Source organism: Vombatus ursinus, unplaced genomic scaffold (genome assembly GCF_900497805.2).
Source record: "Vombatus ursinus unplaced genomic scaffold, bare-nosed wombat genome assembly UNPS02014773.1, whole genome shotgun sequence".
Classification (NCBI taxonomy): Eukaryota; Metazoa; Chordata; class Mammalia; order Diprotodontia; family Vombatidae; genus Vombatus; species Vombatus ursinus.
In genome coordinates this window covers 44073909-44093958 of record NW_020954551.1, presented here as the reverse complement: position 1 = coordinate 44093958, position 20050 = coordinate 44073909, and positions in this window count along the sequence as shown.

Here is a 20050-nt window from a genome sequence, read left to right as displayed (position 1 = left end):
GGAGTGAGTTGATCTAAAACCAAATGGATGCTCTCTCCTTAGCTTCTCGCCTACCCGGGGATTCAGTTCTCTCCTAACCATATCTGTTATACTCTCATGCTCAAAGATCATTTCTCTTGATGGGAAAAGATGAAAATACAGTAGAATTGAGTAGTTCTGTCATTTGTTAACACTATACCATGGACTCAAACGGGGAAGCCCATCCTTCACAAAATCAGAGAAAAATACCAGAGCTTGAAGGGACCTTAGAGGTCCAGCATCTCCTTTCGAAAATGAGGGAACTACAGCCTAAAGACCGGACAGGTGATTTTCCTATTTGAACCTAAGCTGTCTTAAGTCCGGAGCTTCTTTCATTACTCCGCAGAGCACACCTTTCTTCCTGCTTGTTCTTGCACATAACTTTAAAGAGCCTTTTTGTGGTCCTCAGAAATCTTCACCTGATTTGGGGCTGTAGCCTTCCCGAGATTATGACTACGGGTTTAACCAACTCTTCTGTGTTTCCTTAATTATGGTTCTCTCTTTCACCTTTAGTACAGGCTCTTTTCAAATGTGAATTCACTAGAGAGGTCTTTGTTTGACCACACTGGTTTGTTTAGCTGACTCCCTTTTTCTTCTGCATTATGATCCCATCATTTTAATACTGACCACAAAACATCCCTCTGCATCCCTTTTAGAGACGTTGGCCCATACAGGGTCACATCTATTATTTTTTTTCAAACATTTTTGAAATCTTATTAAAGTATAATAACAATGATGTCGTTATATGATATTACAAACTATATTGTTGTTATTTAGCATTATAAGGTATGATTATGCTCAGCATCCTTTTTCTCAGCTATCATGGGCAGTTAAGTTCACATGGTCACTATCTCCCAAAATTCCTGTCACTCTCATGTTTCAAACCAAGTCTCTATTGATCTGAGTTAAGTTCAGAGCAGCAATATCACTTGCTGCTTCTTTAACCTTCAGGAAAAATAAAACTGTAACCAAAGCAAGTCAAGAATTTATCAGAATGAGACTTCAGACAGATGCTTGAATAAGCTTACATCGTTGATCATTACCACCATACATCTTGCTTCTACATTAGTTTGATAATTTGTATTTGGAAGTATTCTTCTTGCTGCCCATTTTGTCTATAATATGCTCCCAAAACAATATCATTTTCTATTCTCTTTTATCTTGGCCCAAGTACTACCACATTTCTACCTTGCAGGTTCTAGATTCCCATAACCTTCTAATATGCAGAGCTATACCCCTTATCTTTTCTATTTGATCTATTTCTTTTAAATGAGTTATATATTTCCACTGTTGTATTCTGGTCATGCATGCCATGCATCCAAATCTTGGGCACTTCTGAGCTAATATTAATTTCAAGTTCAATCTGCTTATGACTTATCCTCTGTCTACCAGAATATGAAAATCTGAGGTTAGAAATATCATTGTCTGCAAGGATCTAAGACAATTCCAAAATAATCATAACAGAAAACGCTATCCACATCCAGAGAAAGAACTATGGAGTTCAAATGCAGATCAAAGCACACTATTTTCTCTTTTTCTGTTTGTTTCTTCTTTCTCATTTTCCCTTTGGTTCTAATTCTTCTTTACAACATGATTAATATGGAAATATGTTTAATATGATTATACATGTAGAGCCTGTATTAGATTGCATGCCATCTTGGGGGAGGGGTGAGGGGAAGGAGGGGGAGAATATTTAGAACTCAAAATCTTATAGAAGTGAATGTGGAAAACTAAAAATAAATTTTAAAAATTTAAAAAAATAAATGTCATTGTCCCTCTCTTATTAGTTTCTCTTGAGAACTGGTCCCCAAAACTTTCTTTACTATCATTGCAAATGGCATCAGGGTTTTTTTTAATTTAAGAAAATTTTAAAGGGCAAATTTCTCCCGTTCCCCTCAATTTAACTTAAAAACCTCTTGACTTGGTTCTTTTTACTTGGTTCATCCCGGTCTTTGAGATCTTCACTGTATTTTTGGCACAAAGACGATGATGACAAGAAGCTATGATTCCCCTCTCCCGTACTTCTCTTTCAACATCTTGTCACTCCCTACGATCTCCTTTTTCCAACAACAACAAAAAAAAAGAGCTTCCACTGAAAGAAATAAAGATACAATCTATATCCCAAAGTCCTTCAGTTTTCCTATCCGAACATTTCAAATTCACTAGCAATACAATCCAAGTTTCATCTGGTAATAGACATTCATCTGCAAAAATGGGTAGGAGTGGGGAAGTAGAGAATTTGAAGAACCCAACTGGGCTTTCCTATGTACTGATGTTCCATATCAATGCACAGAAAAGGTAAGAAGAAAATCTACCAACTTCCCATCATCAAATGACACATTTCTTTGGGCTTCAACTTTAGCAATACTATGTATCACAGCACATTTTCTTTTTTTGGATGGGTTCATGGAAAAAGGAGAAGAAAATATATCTCCAGTTAGCAAGGGGGAAAATCTGAAACCATAAATAGAAGCACAGAATACTAGTCTTGGAAAGGAAGTTACTGCCTATTTCCCAAAGAGATCAAAGAAAGAGGGAAACAACCCATATATACAAAAATATTTATAGCAGAACTGGAAACTAAGGAGGAACACATCATTTAGCAAAAAGGTTGAACAACTGCGGTATATGGCTTACTGGAATACTACCATGCTACAAAAAATGGTGAGAGAGATGGTTTCGGAGAAACCTGGGAAGCCTTGCATAAACTGATACAGAGCGAAGTAAGCAGAACCAGGAGAATAGGTTATACAAATAGCAAGACCATTGTAAAGACAAACCATTTTGAAAGGCTTAAGAACAGTTCTGATCAATTCAATAACCAACCAAAATTCCAAAGAACAGATGAAGGATGAATCATGCTACTCCCTCCTGACAGAGATGTGATAGATAGAATCAAGATGCAGAATGAGTCATATTTTTGGACATGACCAATGAGGGAATTTGTTTTGTTTTACTATGAATATTTATTACAGAAATTTTAGTTTTGTTCTCTTTTTTTTCCCAGTGGAAGAAAGGTGGGAGAGAGAGAAAAAAATAAATGTTAATTTAAAAAACAATGAAGTTATTTTTTTGGAGACTAGGTCTCCCTATCTTGCATATAGGCCAGAAGTTGAGTGGCTACTCTCAGGCCCAATCCAACTATTAATTGGCAGGGGAGCTTTGACCTGCTCCATTTCTAACCTGAATGGGTTTGCCCCTCTTTAGGTGGCCTGGAGGCCTCTTGCTTCCAGAGGGACTCACCATATTGGTATCAGACTTTGTGCAGACACTTGATCAACTTTAGCCTAACTGCAGTCCAAAACTCCTGAGCCCAAGTAATCCACTGACCTCAGCCTCTCCAGGAGCAGGGATTACAGGCATGGTCTACCACACCAGGCAAAAATTAAATGTTAAAAAAGAAAGGAAGTCACAGGGAGATGGACTCCTTGTTCAATATCAGAAAGAATTTCCTAACAATTAGAAATGTTTGAAAATGGAATGTTCTGCCTTGTAAGAAAGGGGATTCTCGAGGTATTCAAAGAGAAGAGATAGCCATGTGTTAGGGATGGTCACTGGGTAAAGGATTAAAATAACTAACCTCTAAGATCTCTTCAAACTCTTAAGATTCCATGAAGGTATACACACCTTCTGCAACAGTCAAAAATGGGCCTTACAGAATCTGTTTGAATACCTCCACCCTTCCTTGGGTGGAACTTACTACTTAGCCTGTTTCATAGTTGGATATTTCCAATGAATCTTTCCTTATATTCAGATGAAATATGACTCATTTTGAACTTTCATCCATTAGTCATAGTTCTTCCACTTGGAGAACTATGGAATATACATTCTCCTTCTCTACAACAGTCTCTCAAATAATAGGAGAAATCGATCATATTTTCCTTTTATATTTTCTTTTCCAAGGCAAACATTACCAGCTCCTTCCACTATAGCAGAGCCTCTTAGCATTGCACAAGAAATCTAATTATACTTCAAATGAAAAGTAGTACCTAAAAATTACCATTTTCCCCACTATTCAGAGTTAGGTGCTCATCTATTTATTTCTGTTTTTTCCCAGAACCTTTTCTTTGAGAAAAAGTTCTTCAAATCTGATTAAGTCTTGCAAACTATACTAATTAGCCCAAATCTTCTACATGAAAAAGAGCTTACCACTCTGCCACTTTTTTGTGGAAATGTATTTAGTGACTATAAAATTACATTTGTAGTCAGAGGTCCAGGGTTCAAACACTGACTCTGCTATTATCTGTATGGCTTTGGGTAAGTCACCTAATCACTCTGGGCCTCAGCATCCTGGTCTTTAAAATGAAAAGATTAAACCAGATGACTTTTAAGTATCTCTTCCATCTTTAAATCTTATGAACTATGAATTTTAGAGAGATATTGAAACACTTCTAAAATTCTTGCTAGCTATTATGAACAATACTGAAAGTAAACTCAGTCTTTCGGAATTTGTTGCCTATAAGTCCACCACTTAGTTTTTTCTATTTCCAAGTCTAATTATGTTCTGTTGTGTAAGTGCTCAGCCTCGTTCAGTTCCCAATACTTTGTGTCTTGACACCATCAATAATAGTAGATGAGCTAGTCAGGGTAGGCTGTTTATTTGCTTCTTTGGACTCCGACTGTTTTTCTGCAGTAAGTTCTGATATTTTTGACAGATTCCACCTGGATATTCACAAGGAAAAAATAAAGGAAGGCAAGGGGACCTTTGTTAATATCAATAACAACAGTTTGAATTTATACAACACTTTACAATTAACAATATAATGAGGTACTGCTCTAAATGGAAGCTCTACTTTCCCTTCAAATCTGGCTTGTATTAAACCCAAATGCAGCCAATAATCTGTGTTTTTCTTTTTGATGTGTCTTTTTTTTTTCTTTCAAAAAGATCTCATTTTGGGGATACATTTCAGGGATTCAAACCAATATGGCATTTTTTAAATTTTTAAACATATTTTAAATATTTTTAAAGTCATTCTCCAATTGATAAATGGTCAAAGGATATGAGTAGGCAGTTTTCAGATGAAGAAATTAAAGCCATCTATGGTCATATGAAAAAATGCTCTAAATCACTATTGATTAGAGAAATGTACATCAAAACAACTCTGAGGTACCACATCACACCTATCAGATTGGCCAACATGACAAAACAGGAAAATGATAAATGTTAGAGAACATGTGGGAAAATTGGAACACTAATGCATTATTGGTAGAGTGGTGAAATGATCCAACCATTTTGGAGAGCAATTTGGAACCATGCCAAAAGGGCTATAAAAATGCACATACCCTTTGACCCAGCAATAGCACTTCTAAGGCTGCATCCCAAAGAGATCACACAAATGGGAAAAGGACCCACATGTACAAAAATATTCACGGCAGCTCTGTTTGTGGTGGCAAAGAATTGGAAATTGAGGGGATGCCCATCAATTGGGGAATGGCTGAACAAGTTGTGGTATATGAATGTAATGGAATACTATTGTGCTAGAAAAAATGATGAGCAGGCAGACTTCAGAAAAACCTGGAAAGACTTGCATGGACTGATGATGAGTGAAGTGAACAGAACCAGGAGAACATTGTACACAGTAACACCCATGTTGTGCGATGACTAACTTTGATAGACTTAGCCCTTCTCAGCAATGCAAAGATCTAAGACAACTCCAAAGGTCTAATGATGGAAAATGCTATCCACATCCAAAGAAAGAACTATGGAGCTTGAAGGCAGATCGAAGCATACTATTTGCTATTTTTTTTTCTTCTGCTTTATTTTGTTTTTCGTTTCTTATGGTTCCTCCTATTGGTTCTAATTCTTCCTTACAACATGACTAATGTGAAAATATGTTTAATAGGAATGTATATGTATAGCCTATATCAGATTGCACGCCATCTTGGGGAGGAAGGTGGGGAGGGAGGAAGAGAAAAATTTTAAATTCAAAAGCTTATGGAAGTGATTGTTGAAAAATCAAAATAAATTAATAAAAAAAGAAAAATAAATATTAAAATATTTTAAATAAAAAAATTAATTAAAATATTTTTCATTTTTAAAAAAAATTTAAATTTTTTAAAAAATTTAATGTGTGTTTTTTATTCTGACCTTAATAAACACCAAACAAAATTAACATTTCCACATACAAAGGAGAACATAAAAAAGGAGGGTTACACATGAAACTTCAAATCTCCATCATATATGGTTTTCTTTTTACTTTTAAGTAAGTAATAAATTCAACATGTAGTACTCAAAGCTGTCCTGCTTGTCCATATTTCCTTCCAGATCAATATGGTACTTGCTTTACATACCCAGATAGGTCACAGGAGAAAAATGCTTTATAAACTGTAAAACTCAATACTTAAATATGAACAACTATGCTTTGATCTCGTTGAGTACTTGTATTCTCATCTGTAGTTCAAAACGAACTTAGGAGTCACGAAACTTTAGTTTGAATCCCAGCTCTGTCATTTGCTACCTGTGTAACTTTGGACAAATCCTTTAATCTCTCTGGGTCTCAGTTTCCTCTTTTGTAAAATGAGGTGGGGTTGAACTAGATGACCTCTAAGGTGCCTAAGTGTACCCCCACCAGAATCCTTGAGGGCATGGGACTTTGGGAAATGAAATGTGATGTGAGATGTTACTGTTCTCATTTTGTTAACATAATAATTGCTGCTTTTGTGTTTCCCCCAAGGCCTAGAAGAGTATATTGTACATAGCAAAAATTTAACAAACATTTGTGAATAAATAAATAAATGACATCTGCTCTTAATAGTCATAGTAACTTGATTCTACTCCATTATGGGGGGGTAAGGAGGAGTTAAAGGGTCTTAGGCACTCAAGCCCTCACACTCTAGGCCTCCTATTCTTGTCATTATAGTCCTCAAAGCTTTAAGCAGGAGTCACCAGAATTTTAAAAAAGGGTATCTGAAAGCCCCAGTCAAATTTCTAACAATGACTTCCAGGTCAGTAGGTAATCTCATTAATATGATGTTTTAAACATTCGGCTATCCTAGTGAATTTTAACATGACTTAATTTTTGCAAATTAACTTCCATATTACTTCTTAATTATATGTCTATTATGTAAAACAGGACATAACCATATTGAAGTACAAATTAACAGCTTTTTTCCCTTCCTTTTGTTTTTAAAAGGCTGGGTCTCCCTTTCTCACCCAGATTGTGAGAGCAGGGACTACTCATGGGCCCAATCTCACTCTGATTGGCACAGGAACTCTGACCTTCTCTGTTTCTGATTGGTCCAGTTTGCCCATCCTTAGGCAACCTGGTAGTTCTCACTCCCAGAGGCTCACTATATGGATGGCAGACTTAGGAGGGGCCAGCATAGCACACTGCAGCTCCAAACTCCAGAGCTCAAGAGATTCACCAGCCTCAACCCACCCAATAGCTGGGATTAAAAGTGTACAGCAACAACTAATGCCTAGTTTCTTTTCTTTCTCTTTCTTTTTTTGAGGTAATTAGGGTTGGATGACTTGTCCAGGGTCACACAACTTATAAGTGTCTGAGGTTGTATTTGAACTCAGGTCCTCCTGACTCCAGGGCCAGTGTGCCACCTAGCTGCCCCATAATGCCTAATTTCTTAAGAGTTTTCACTCTTCACATACAACGCTTCTCTGTAGGCATCAGGAAATAAGGAATAGCTCATATTTACATAAAATCACAGAATTTCAGATTTTGAGTGGCTTTCAGAGCTTCCTATTTGCATCTCAAGTCCAATCTGGACCCAAAGCATGAATTCTCTTTACAACATCCCTGGATGGTAATCACGGAGCATCTGTGTGAAGACACTTTTGGATGGCCTAGACCTCACAAAAGTCTTTTCATATGTTAATTCAAAATCCACTGCCTTGTAATTTCCACCCACTGGTACTAGTTTGGCCCTCTGGAACCAAGCAGAATAAGTCCCTTCCTTTTCCTACATGACCCTTTTAAATACTTAAAGATGACAATCATGTCATCTAAATCTTCTTTCTAAGCTAAACATACCCAGCAGTTCCTTCAACTGGTCCACAGCTGACACAGTTTTAAATCCTTCACAATTTGGCCTTCTGCCTCTGGATGAACTCTAGCTTATTAACATACATTCTGAAAGTGATGACCAAGAATTTACACAATATAACAGATATGAGAGTCTGACAAAAGCAGATTAGAGCCCAACTAATGCCTCACTTTCTTTAGGCCTTAGAATTCTATGATTTTAAGATCCTGTGAGTTTTTTTGTATACCACATCATACTACTGACTCCTATTAGGCTTGTAGTCCACTAAAATCCTTAGTCATTTGAACATGGAATGCTTTCTAACCAAATCTCATTTATATTGTAATATAACAGTTGATTTGTTTAAACTAAGTGAGGATCTATTAAATTCCATCTTGCTGTCATTTTCCCATCATCCCAGCCTAACAAGATCTTTTGGTATCCTGATTTCGCGGTTCAACATTGTTAGCTTTGTGTTATCCACAAAATTGAGACATAAATAATCTATTCATTTCAATTTACTATGTGTATGGAACTGGTTTATGTTGCTAAGATTACAAAAAGAGGAAAAATACAAACCTTGTCAAGGGGTTAACAATCTGCTGGAAGATATAACTTGTAAACAAGTAAGTATAATATAAGATAGAATAGGCTAAAAAGCCAAGAAGAGATCCAGATGAGCTTTCTAAAAGGTTTAGGAAGGAGAAGAAATCAGAAGAAGCTTCATGGAATGGCAGCCCCTGAACTGGGTGGAAGCTGAGGGAGCAGGATTTCACCGAGCGGAGGAATGGAGAGAGAACATGCCAAGCTTGGCAGATGACCTACCAAAATGCAGACAGTGGGGCAGAGGCTAGCTGGCTGCGTAAGAGGAAACATTACAGCCTACCTCACCCACTACACCTCCTTGACAAACATCTAGAAAACACATCAGATTGAATTCTAATTGGGAATTCCAAGAACAAGTCATGAGTCATGTTTTTTCAGACCAAGGAGCCTTATAGAAACAAAAATGGAGGTTTGGAGATACTGGGGATTGGGTCTGGTGAGGGGTGCAGATGGAACTGAATTCCAGCACCAGGGACTGAATGACAGCTGAAACTGGGCAGCAGGTTGGGAAACACTGGAGCAGAAAAAGATTGCAGAGGATGGCTAAATTAGTACCGGGTATAGGGACAGGGGCCGTCTGGCAAGCCCATCTCCCACTACCTAGTTCCCAGTCACTGATCCAAGGCAGAGAGAAGCAATCTCAGAGGAGCAGCCGCAAAAGAAGACCCTAACTGCCAACTGAGCAAGAACCAGTCCCAGCAGCCGGCAGTTTGCTCTTCCAGATTGCTTTCCTTTTTTCAACAGTTGTTTCAGTAAGTTCTTCTGAGTTCTTGGTGAGTTCTTACCACAATAGCTGGGATCTCTGAGTTTGTCAAACTCTAGGCTACAGTGCTTTGTTTGCTCCTGTATAATGAGTACCTAATCTGTTCTACTAGTCAACCTCTCATTTCTTACTCAGTACCAAATTATTTTAATGATTACAGCTTTATATAGTTTGTTTGAGTATAGTTTGAGTATATACAGTATAGTTTGAGATCAGGTACTGTTCCCTTTTTTTTTTTCATTGATTTCCTTGATATTCTTGATTTTGTGTTCCTCTAGATAAATTTTGTTATTATTTTTTCTAGCACTCTAAAACAAATTCAAATGGAAGCAAGGGCTAAATAAACTCTATTATGAGGATCCCTGCCAGCTGGATATTGACTTAGAAAACCACATTATTTATGTTTTATTGTATTTTTATTTATTTCATTAAATATTTTCCAATTATATTTTAATCCAGTGAAGGCTATCCTTGGGAGAGTTCCAAGATTGCAAAAAGCATTCACTAAGTAAATTAATTTAAGTAGTATTGTCATTTTTATTATATTGGCTTGGCTTACCGAGGAGCAATTAGTATTTCTCTAATTATTCATATCTGTTTTCAGTTGTGTAAAGAGCGTTCATATAGTCTTGGCAGGTAGATCACCAAGTATTTTATATTATCCACAGTCATTTTAAATGGAATTTCTCTTTCTGCTGGTTTTTTTTTGTTAATGTACAGAAATGTCAATGATTTATGTGGGTTTGTTTTATATCCTGCATATTGCGGAAGTTGTTAATTTTTTCAATCAGTTTTTGAGTTGACTCTCTAGAAGCCAGCAAGTCATCTGTAAAAGTGATCATTTTGTTTCCTCTATGCCCATGTTTATTTCTTTTTCTTGGCAAAGATACTAGAATGATTTGCCATTTCCTTCTTCAGCGGATTAAGGCAAACAGATGTTAAATGACTTGCCCAGGGTCACACAGCTAGTATGTGTCTGAGGCCAGATCTGAATTCAGGTCTTCCTGACTCCAGGCTGAGCCCTCTACCCACTGAGCCACCTAACTGCCTCCTGAGATTACTTTTCTGAACTTGTCTAGTTCCTATTCCTAAGGGTAGCTAGATGGCACAGTGGATAGACTTGGAGTCAGGAAAACCCGAGTTCAAATATGACCTCAGGCATTTACTAACTGTGTAACCCTGGGCAAGTCATTTAAAGACCATTTCCCTCAGTTCCCTCATCTGTCAAAATGGAGATAACAATAGCACTTATCTCTCAGTGTTGTTGTGAGGATCAAATAAGGTAATACTTGTAAAAAGCACTTAGCATAGTGGCTGGCACATAGCAAATGCTATAGAAATGTTAGTTATTATTATTATTCCCTTCCCATCCAATGAATGTTGTTCAGGGCCAGATTTGACTCAGGCTAATGCTGGTGATTTAGGCTCATAATTAGAACAAAAATGAGATATTTGGAGAGCTTGTATATGTAGGGTTTTTAACAAAAGGAGTTAACTCCACAATAATACAGAAAAGGTAGTTAGCAAGGATATAGAGCTGTTTCAAGATTCCCATTGAGCTCCCCACCCAATTCTTCATGGGCGCAGGAGCTCCCGGGGTAAAAGAATGTGTTGCCTTGCATAGCAGTGTTAATCAATCAAGTCTGACGAGCCCCAACCATTTATGCAGCCAGATACTTTAGGCAACTGGGAAATAATGTCAATGCTTAGTCTTCGGTCTCTGCGGTTGCTAAGGAGTCAGGCAAGAGGCAGAAGCATCTCATTTCCATAACGTTTACTCTCCTGGATGATGGCTGTGGGAACTTGGCCGACAGCAAGTCTGGGAGGCATTGCCATTTCTGGGGCTCTTGGGCTTACCTACCTGGGGGCAGATAATCGGCTGTTGGTGTCGGTGCTGATGGTGGCAGGGATGATGGGCAGGCCCCCTCTCCACAAGGATTTCTACTATATTATGCCCCTGTGCTAGACTCACGGCATTTCTGAACTCCTCATCCATTTTTCTTTCTTGTCCAGGTGGTCTATGATATACTTGGTTCTCCTCTGGTTCTCCACTATGTTCCTCCCATTGTGGTTCATGGATTTTCTCATAGCAGTATACCTTGTTACTTATGTATAATATTACTCCACGTTAGTTTCTTTTGATTATGGGATATACTTCAAGAGCCTTAGATAATACTGATCTTTTTGTCTGAAAAGCTTGTTCGTTATTGGAAGACTTATTTGTAGTGAACCTCTCTCTCTGTCAATTTTTCCTGTCTATTTGCTTTTCAAATATCCATTTCCCCTGTCTTCATAAAATATGCTGTTTTGCTAGGTAGAAAATCCTGAGTTCATGGCCCTAAAGTACTTACCCTCTATTTGAAGCAGTGATGAAAAAGTACTTTTGCCTCTCAATCCTTCAGTTACTTAACTAGGTCTTCATCATCTCCTTAGAAATTCTTTCCAGCTATTCCCATATTTGATCCTACATTAGCCACCAAATATTGATAGAGGTCCTCAGGTTTGATAAGACCATCAGTCTTATTAATCTTCTAAGTCTCTCTTAGAAGGCTCTCAGTCACATTAGGAATACACATGCTTTCTAGTTTCCAAAGCACTTTTGTCATAGCAACCGTGCAAACAAGGTAGTACAAGCACTGTTATCCTTATTTTACAAATGAGTAAACTAAGGTTCAGAAAGAATTTCAGAATCTCAAGCTTGGAAGAGGTGTCAGAAATCATTTAGTTCATCCCTTTGCTGGGCAGGAATCTCACTGCTCAGTTTCACTCATGAGAGATGTTAAGTGATTAATCTGAAGTCCCACAGCTAATATGGGGTAGAGCCAAGGACTCAAAATGATTTCAAGTCTAGGGTTCTTTCTAATTATTCTATGCTATTATTGATTATGATAATGCTCTGGGTGGAGAAAATTTAGGGGATGCATTCAGGCTGACCCGATATTAACATATTATTGATATTGACATGTTAGGGAACACAAATATGCGTGTATGTGTAGACATACACATCATATTTTCACACTGACTTCATAAGAACAACCCATAATGCCAGAAGAATTGGGGTCTGACAATAATTGAGGGAATCTGACTCCTCTAAGACATGCACTAAACATGTAAGGCAATGTCACGATAGCAAAGAAGTGCTTAGTAAGTGCCTTTCCCAAGGAATAATAAACTGAAGCAGAATTGGAAAAATATATTCAATACTGTTGAGCACAGCTATGCCTCAGGATTCAATGAGTAAATATGTATCAAGGTCTACTTTTTGCCATATCCCAAGTCACCGGGTTACAAGCATTATCAGAGGCCCTTGAGAACTGCCGTATGTTAACAGATGATTGTACCAGAGAAATCCTGATGCGTATGGGCCAAAATGAATTGGAAAAGCCCAGTTGCTGAAGAACTATGGCCCAGTAAAGCCTGAAAAACAACAATGGGACCATGTCAGCCTGCAATAGGAAGATCTACTTCATGCCAAATATTTTCACTGGTAATAAGAAGCTGAGCATGGCTACTGAATATCGTTCTTTAAACATGTTATAGTTAGGGGCAGCTAGGTAACACAATACATAGAGCACTGACCCTGGAGTCAGGAGGACCTGAGTTCAAATCTGGTCTCAGCCCAGACACTTGATACTTACTAGCTGTGTGACCCTGGGCAAGTCACTTAATCCCAGTTGCCTCATGTTTAAAAAAAAAAGAAAGAAAAGAAACATGTTATGATTAAATAAAAGACTAGGTTCAAGAGGTCAGTAACAAACTCCAGACCTGAAGAACCATAAAGCAGTTTAACTTGTATATTTCTTGTTTGTACATATTTGTCTCCCCTATTAGGCTGTGAATGCCTTAAGAGCAAAGGCTTTCTTTTGCCTTTTTTTTGTTGTTTAATTATTATTATCAGGTGGCACAGTGGATAGAGTGTCAGCCCTGGAGTCAGGAAGATCTGAGTTCAAATCCAGCCTCAGACACCTAGTAGCTATGTGAGCCTGGGCAAGTCACTTAACACCATTTGCCTCACTTTCCTCATCTGCAAAATGACCTAGAGAAGGAAATGGCAAACCACTGCAGTATCTTTGCCAAGAACCCCCCAAATGGGGTCACAAAGAGTCAGACATGACTGAACAAAGAACTTAGCACAGTTCCTGACGCCTGATTTATGCTTATTAGCCTGCTGAATATATAACTTTAAGATCAAAGATGTCTCAGATACATAGGATGAGGATTACCCAAAAGCAGGTCCAATACACTGTGACATATTTTTACTAGGCTGACCATACGCTAAAAACAAAGAAAAAGTACCCAAGCTTACATTTTCTACCAAGTTGAAGGAGGAGCACCATAAACAGAGAGGCCAGAAAAGGCACCTTAAGAATGCATAGCTTCAAACAATGTGGCAACACACAGAAATGCTGGGAGACAAGCTTGGAATGTAATTTTAAGTCTAAGAGACAGTCACAATCAACAGCTCTTTAAATACTGGCTGTAGCTACAAACCAAATAGCTGTCTAAATATATGTATAAGGGCGACAGTTGCTAGAGTAAGTCAATCAAATCATCCCACTTCACTAAAGTAAGTGATAAGGTGCTCTACCCTGATACCTTAGCCAGGTGAGAACATGCCTTGATTCAGTGAAATCAATCATAAGCTTTAGACTAAGTGTGAAACGTCCTTGAAAGCCACTGGATAAATTGTAGTTTCAATGTGCAGGAAGTCTGCTCAGATTGATTTAAAAACTGAGTCACCCCCATGAGTCATCAAATAGAAGAGCAGTTAAAAACTAGGATACTTGAGTGATGGGGGACTCAGGGGACAGCATTCTGGCCACGTTACTGAGAAGTCACTTGTGGGGTAGGGAGGCAGAGCACTCAATCTCAGTCTTGGTCTTCACCTCCCACCTCACCCCACCTCAGCCTCAGTGGGTGGAGGAGGACCTCATGAACTTTGGAAGGCTCGAAGATTGGACTTTTTCTATAAGACTCCAGTTAACATCCTCTAAAACAACATCTGGGGGCAGTGTCTACATTGGAAACCTTGAGTTGGCTAGATGTGATGAAGCAAGCCACTTCAAGGCTCCACAAGTAGCCCAGAAAAGCTAAAACATGCCTAGAGGAAACTTCTTGAGCATTCCACAAAGGAGAGAAAGGATTCTGAATTTACCTCTTTATTATACATTTGCTTGAGTCTACTTTCCCCTGGCCTCTCTACATATTTGTATAAGAATGTGCCCCCACAAGTGTGAAAATGTATTTTGTGCCAACTATACCACTGAAGTAAAGACCTATTTACAAAAGCTGACTAATATTAACTGATAATCATGGGGGGAGCACGCTGGTGGGGGCTCCTACGCTATAGCACTGGAATAGACAGCCCCAAACACCTCAGGGTCCCCCTATAGGTGAAAGAAGCCTCTCAAGTTCTGGTACACTACTTAACAGTGAGAATGGAGACTTGGGAAGTAGCCCCAGAGTTTACAAGTGCTACTTATGTGCAGGTGGACATAACTGTTCACTGAGCACTGGTAATAGTAGTTATAACTGCACACATGGATTATAATTGGTATCAGATGTTCCACAATGTGCTTCAATAAGTCAATCAATGAGCATTTATTAGACTCCTATAGATAGCACTGTGCTGGTATTGGGATACAAAAGATACAATGTACAGTACATCCACAGCATAAAGTTGCACGCATGTATGTGTGTGTGTGTGTGTGTGTGTGTGTGTGTTTCTTTTGAAAAGAAAGTATAGTAAACTTATTAGGAATAAAGAGATCTGTATTCTTGTCCTAACACTGCTACTAATTAGCTATATGACCTTAGGTAAATTATTTAGCTTCTCTCGCCTTTAATTTCCTTGTTTGTAAAACAAATAGGCTGGATTAACTGGTCTTTGAGATCATTTCCTTCTTTATGACTCTATTGTATGCATGTATATAACAATCATTCAAAAGCATTTATTAAGCACCTACTGTATGCCAGTCACTATGCTAGGCACTAGGGATTAATACCTGCCTTCAAAGAACTTACATTCTATTAGATCTATATATGCCTCTAATGTAATTAATGATCAACCTTAAAATATAAAAAGTTTACCAAAAGAGGTACTTTGGGGGAAATTCAAGATGCTTTACAAGATGTCATTATCATTAAAGAATAAACTGGTGCTCAACCCCAAATATCAGGGAAAGAATAAAAATAAAAAACCTAATATGCACAAATCTCAGGGGGGAAAAGTGGAGCAAAGAAAAGTTTTAAAGATCAAAAGAAGTTTTAACATGTTTTTAGTCCTCTATAAAAGTCCCATTTCAGTGACTCATGACAATACAGAGGTGACCTTGGGTTCTTGAAGGCTATACTGGTGGAATACAAGCTCTGGCAGGTAATACCAAAGCTGGAAAATCCTCATGTCATCTAAGGAGGAGAAAGGAAGGGAATGAACATTTATAAGACACCTACTATGTGCAGCACTTTACAAATATTCTCTTTTGATCTTCACAACAACCCTGGGAGTTAGGTTTTGTTATTTTCCCAATTTTACAGTTACAGAAACTGAGGCAAACAAAGGTTAAGTGACTTGCCCAGGGTCACACAGCTAGTAAGTGTCTGAGGTTGGATTTGGAATCGGGTCTTCCTGACTCCAGGCCCAGAGCTCTATCCCCTGCACCACCTAGATAAGTTTCAAGAACTCCTTAAAAAGCATTTCAAACTAAAACCTCAACAATTTCTAGAATTTGTTGAAGCAGAGAAAACAAAAGAAAATACTTCAGAAAAAGAGCTAAAGAATAAATAAATGCCTGAAAGTTAGCCGTCTTTAGATGAAGCCCTGGAAATCTACACAGTCCTTTGGCATCAATAAATTTGAAACTCTGATAAGTTACTAGTCTCTTCCAAAGTCAAACTTTGAAGATGATGTAGAGAAGAATGTGACCAGAGAGAGTACTAAAATAGGTAAAGAACTGAATAGTAGATGACTTGGTTATAACCAAAAATGATGATGCAACAACACAGAATTTTTTTTAAAGAAGAGAAAGAAGAAGGAGGAAGGAGGAGAAGGAAGGAGGAGGAGGCTTCCAAGGTTTGATGGGGGCAGCGAGGTGGCACAATGGATAGAGCACCAACCCTGGAGTCAGGAGGACCTGAGTTCAAATCCAGCATCAGACACTTGACACTTACTAGCTATGTGACCCTGGACAAGTCACTTAACCCCACTGCCTAGCCAAAAAAAAAAAGAAGAAGGTTTGATGCAGAGATGGAAACCAAAAGCAACAAGGGATACTGGATTTGGAGTCAATAGACTTGACTTTCCCATTTCTGACACTCACTTTTTTTTTAAGGCAATTGGGGTTAAGTGAATGCCCAGTCACACAGCTAGTTAAGTGTCAAGTGTTTGGACTGAGGTCAGATTTGAATTCAGGTCCTCTTGACTTCAGGGCCAGTGCTTTACCCACTGTGCTACCTAGCTGCCCACATACACTCGATTTTTACCGGGGGCAAATTATTTGATTCCTCTGGGCCTCAGTTTCTTCATGTGAAATGAGAATAATTAGCACCTCATAGGGTCAAAATGAGGATCAAATAAGCTACATGGTACTTTGCAAATCACAAGAAGCTATATGAATGTTGACTATTATTATCACGGACAGTCACACAAAAGTCTTTAGGAATTTTCACTTAAATTTAATTTTGCCTCTGAATAAACATCAAGGACCTCTCCTTGCCTCTCTTAACTCTGTGATGATGTGAATTTTTGTGGAATTCTTAGGTGGCTTCAAACATAAAGTGGAGTATTAGTATTAAAAAGAAAATTATGTCTTCATCAAGGCGACGTAATTTTTTAAAATCATCAATAAAAGCCCAAACCCACACAGTTTGTTCCTTCTACCCACTTTCACTCTCCTGAAATATATCTGAGAATACATATTTCTTTCAGTAGGAAATTCTGTGATGAAAGCATTCTATGTAGATTTAAACTATTATTATTCTTATTTTAAGCCTTTTATGAATACCAAGTTTTTATAAAAATTCCAAATTTCTTTGCCTGTCCTTTCCATGAACATCTACCAATATCACTATCCTCAGCTTTCAACCCTTCCCTGGAATTCCTAATAGACTTTGTTGTTATTCAGTCATTTTTCAGTCATGTTCAACTCTTCATGACCCCATTTGGGGTTAAAATAATATTTCCCCAAGATACTCATCTCCTGGCCTGCTGTCTTTTTCCTGACAAACAGAAAGAATGTTAGCAAATCTATTACAGTTTGATTACAGCTATGGAGTCAGGAGGACCTTAGTTCAAATCCAACCTCAGACAATTACTACCTGTGTAACCCTGGGCAAGTCACTTAGCCCTGTTTGCCTCAGTTTCCTCATCTGTAAAATGAAGTGGAGAAGGAAATGGCAAACCACTCCAATGTCTTTGCCAAGAAAACTCCAAATAGGGTCACAAAGTCAAACACAACTAAAAAATGACTGAACAACAACAATAACAAAGGGCGGCTAGGTGGCACAGTAGATAGCCCTGGAATCAAGAGGACCTGAGTTCAAATTCTGTCTCAGACCAGATACTTGACACTAGCTGTGTAACCTTGGGCAAGTCACTTAACCCCAATTTGGCAACTGCCTTACCAAAAAAAACCCAACAACAACAAATTAAGTTTAATTACATGAACCACTGTGTGATTGGGGTTACTCCTAAATCAGACTTTAAGAGTCTTATAATTTTGGAGGAGGGGTTTTACCACTCAAATATAAAAGTGATCCCTAAGGATATAAATAAAAAACCTACTTACTGAATGATAAAATCATCTCCTTTCAAAGCCTTCTCAAATTCAGGATCAATTTTATTTAAGGATTCTCCTGTTTGAAAGAATGTTTGATATGTGTTAGAAAATGGTTCCATGAAAAACAAGCTAGGCAATGGGGTTAAGTGACTTGCCCAGGGTCACACAGTAACAAGTGTCAAGTATCTGAGGCTGGATTTGAACTCACGTCCTCCTGACTCCCAGGCCAGAGCTCTATCCACTGCATTGACTTCTTAAGGAGAGAGATATACTTTCCCACAAAATAAACCAGCATTTCTAACTGAGAATTAGAAGGCAGAGAAACCAAATGGAATTGCCTAAGGTTAAACAAAGGTTCCACTAACTGGTCATGGATTTGGGGCATTTTTTTTTTTTAAATAAAGGAACTAGAAAGAATTAAGTAAACCATGGGCACCTTGTGCAAATTTGTTAGATATTGTAGTATTTAGTCTACTGGAGGCAGCTAGGTGGTGCAGTGGATAAGAGTACAGGGCCTGGACTCTGGAAGACCTGAGTTCAAATCTGACCTGAGACATTTTCTATCTGTGTGACCATGGGCAGTCACTTAACCCTGTTTGCCCCAGTTTCTTCATTTGTAAAATGAGCTGGAGAAGGAAATGACAAACCACTCCAGTATCTTTGCCAAGAAAACCCCAAATGGGGTCATGAAGAGTTGAACATGACTGAAAAATGACTGAATAACAACAAAGTCTATTAGGAAAAGAATATGATTTACATATCTGTTCCTCTCATAACAATAACAATTTTAACTAATAATAACTTTACTAATTATAACACTTTTACCAATAATTTTTACTGATGAAAGAAAATTTCAATAAAACTGAACACTTCAAAAACCCACTTCAGAATTTTGTATCTACAAACATTTATCACAAAATTCATGGTCCCTTAATGGCTACCTTAAGGAGACCAGACACATATATATTTAAATTCTATTCCCAGTTCTCTTGACAAGGTTTCTTGCAATTTTAAAGAAACAATAGCTCTTTAAACTCCTATGAACTTTTCTTTAGTGAGTATAGCAATTAGCGAACTGGTGAGTTTTAGCCAAAAGAAGCCATCTGGTATATGGTCTGAATAGACCAGAGAAGGGGAACCTGCGGCCTTCAGGCTACGTGTGGCCTTCTAGGTCCTTTAAGTGCAGTCTTTTGACCAAAGATTCAGACAAAAGGCCACACTTAAAGACCTAGAAGTCCACATGTGGCCTTAAGGCCACAGGTTCCCCACTCCAGTCTAGAATCATGAATTCTACTGCATATGTGGAGAAATAGTCTAGTTGCTTAACTATGGTTAAGTAAGAACTTTCACTGTATGGTATATTTAAATATGCATGTGTTTTTAATAATATAGAAAAGTCCCTGGGATTGACAGAGTACATGCTTTAACTTTTCTTTCACAGGAGAAGCAGAAAATTGTATTCCAACGGATAGCACCCCAACAAAAGTGTACAAGAAGCACGGGTGTCATGTCTTGGTGCTCAACTTTTCTTCTGGGACCACACAGCTCAGAAATCACGATGGAAGTCAGCAGGAGATGCTTTCATGTGCAATTTTCACTTTATACTCAGAATTTGGGGAATCCATCTAATTCGTAAAGCCAAGATAGATTAATGCATGTGAGGTTTCAAGTCTCTTTGAACTATTCTGAAAAGACCACACAAAGCACCGTGATTTTACTTCTGTCTTTAACCTCATGGTTTGTCGCTTAAATGATGGCTACTGGTTTGAGCTTTCCAGCATTGAAATTTTATTGGTCGTCAATATTGGAGTTTAGTCAATACAGGAGTGATTCTGAATCTGCTTTCTGCTGAACTATCCATTGCACATTGCTCCCTGGAAGGGAGTATGAGAATGGCTTTTAAAAAATC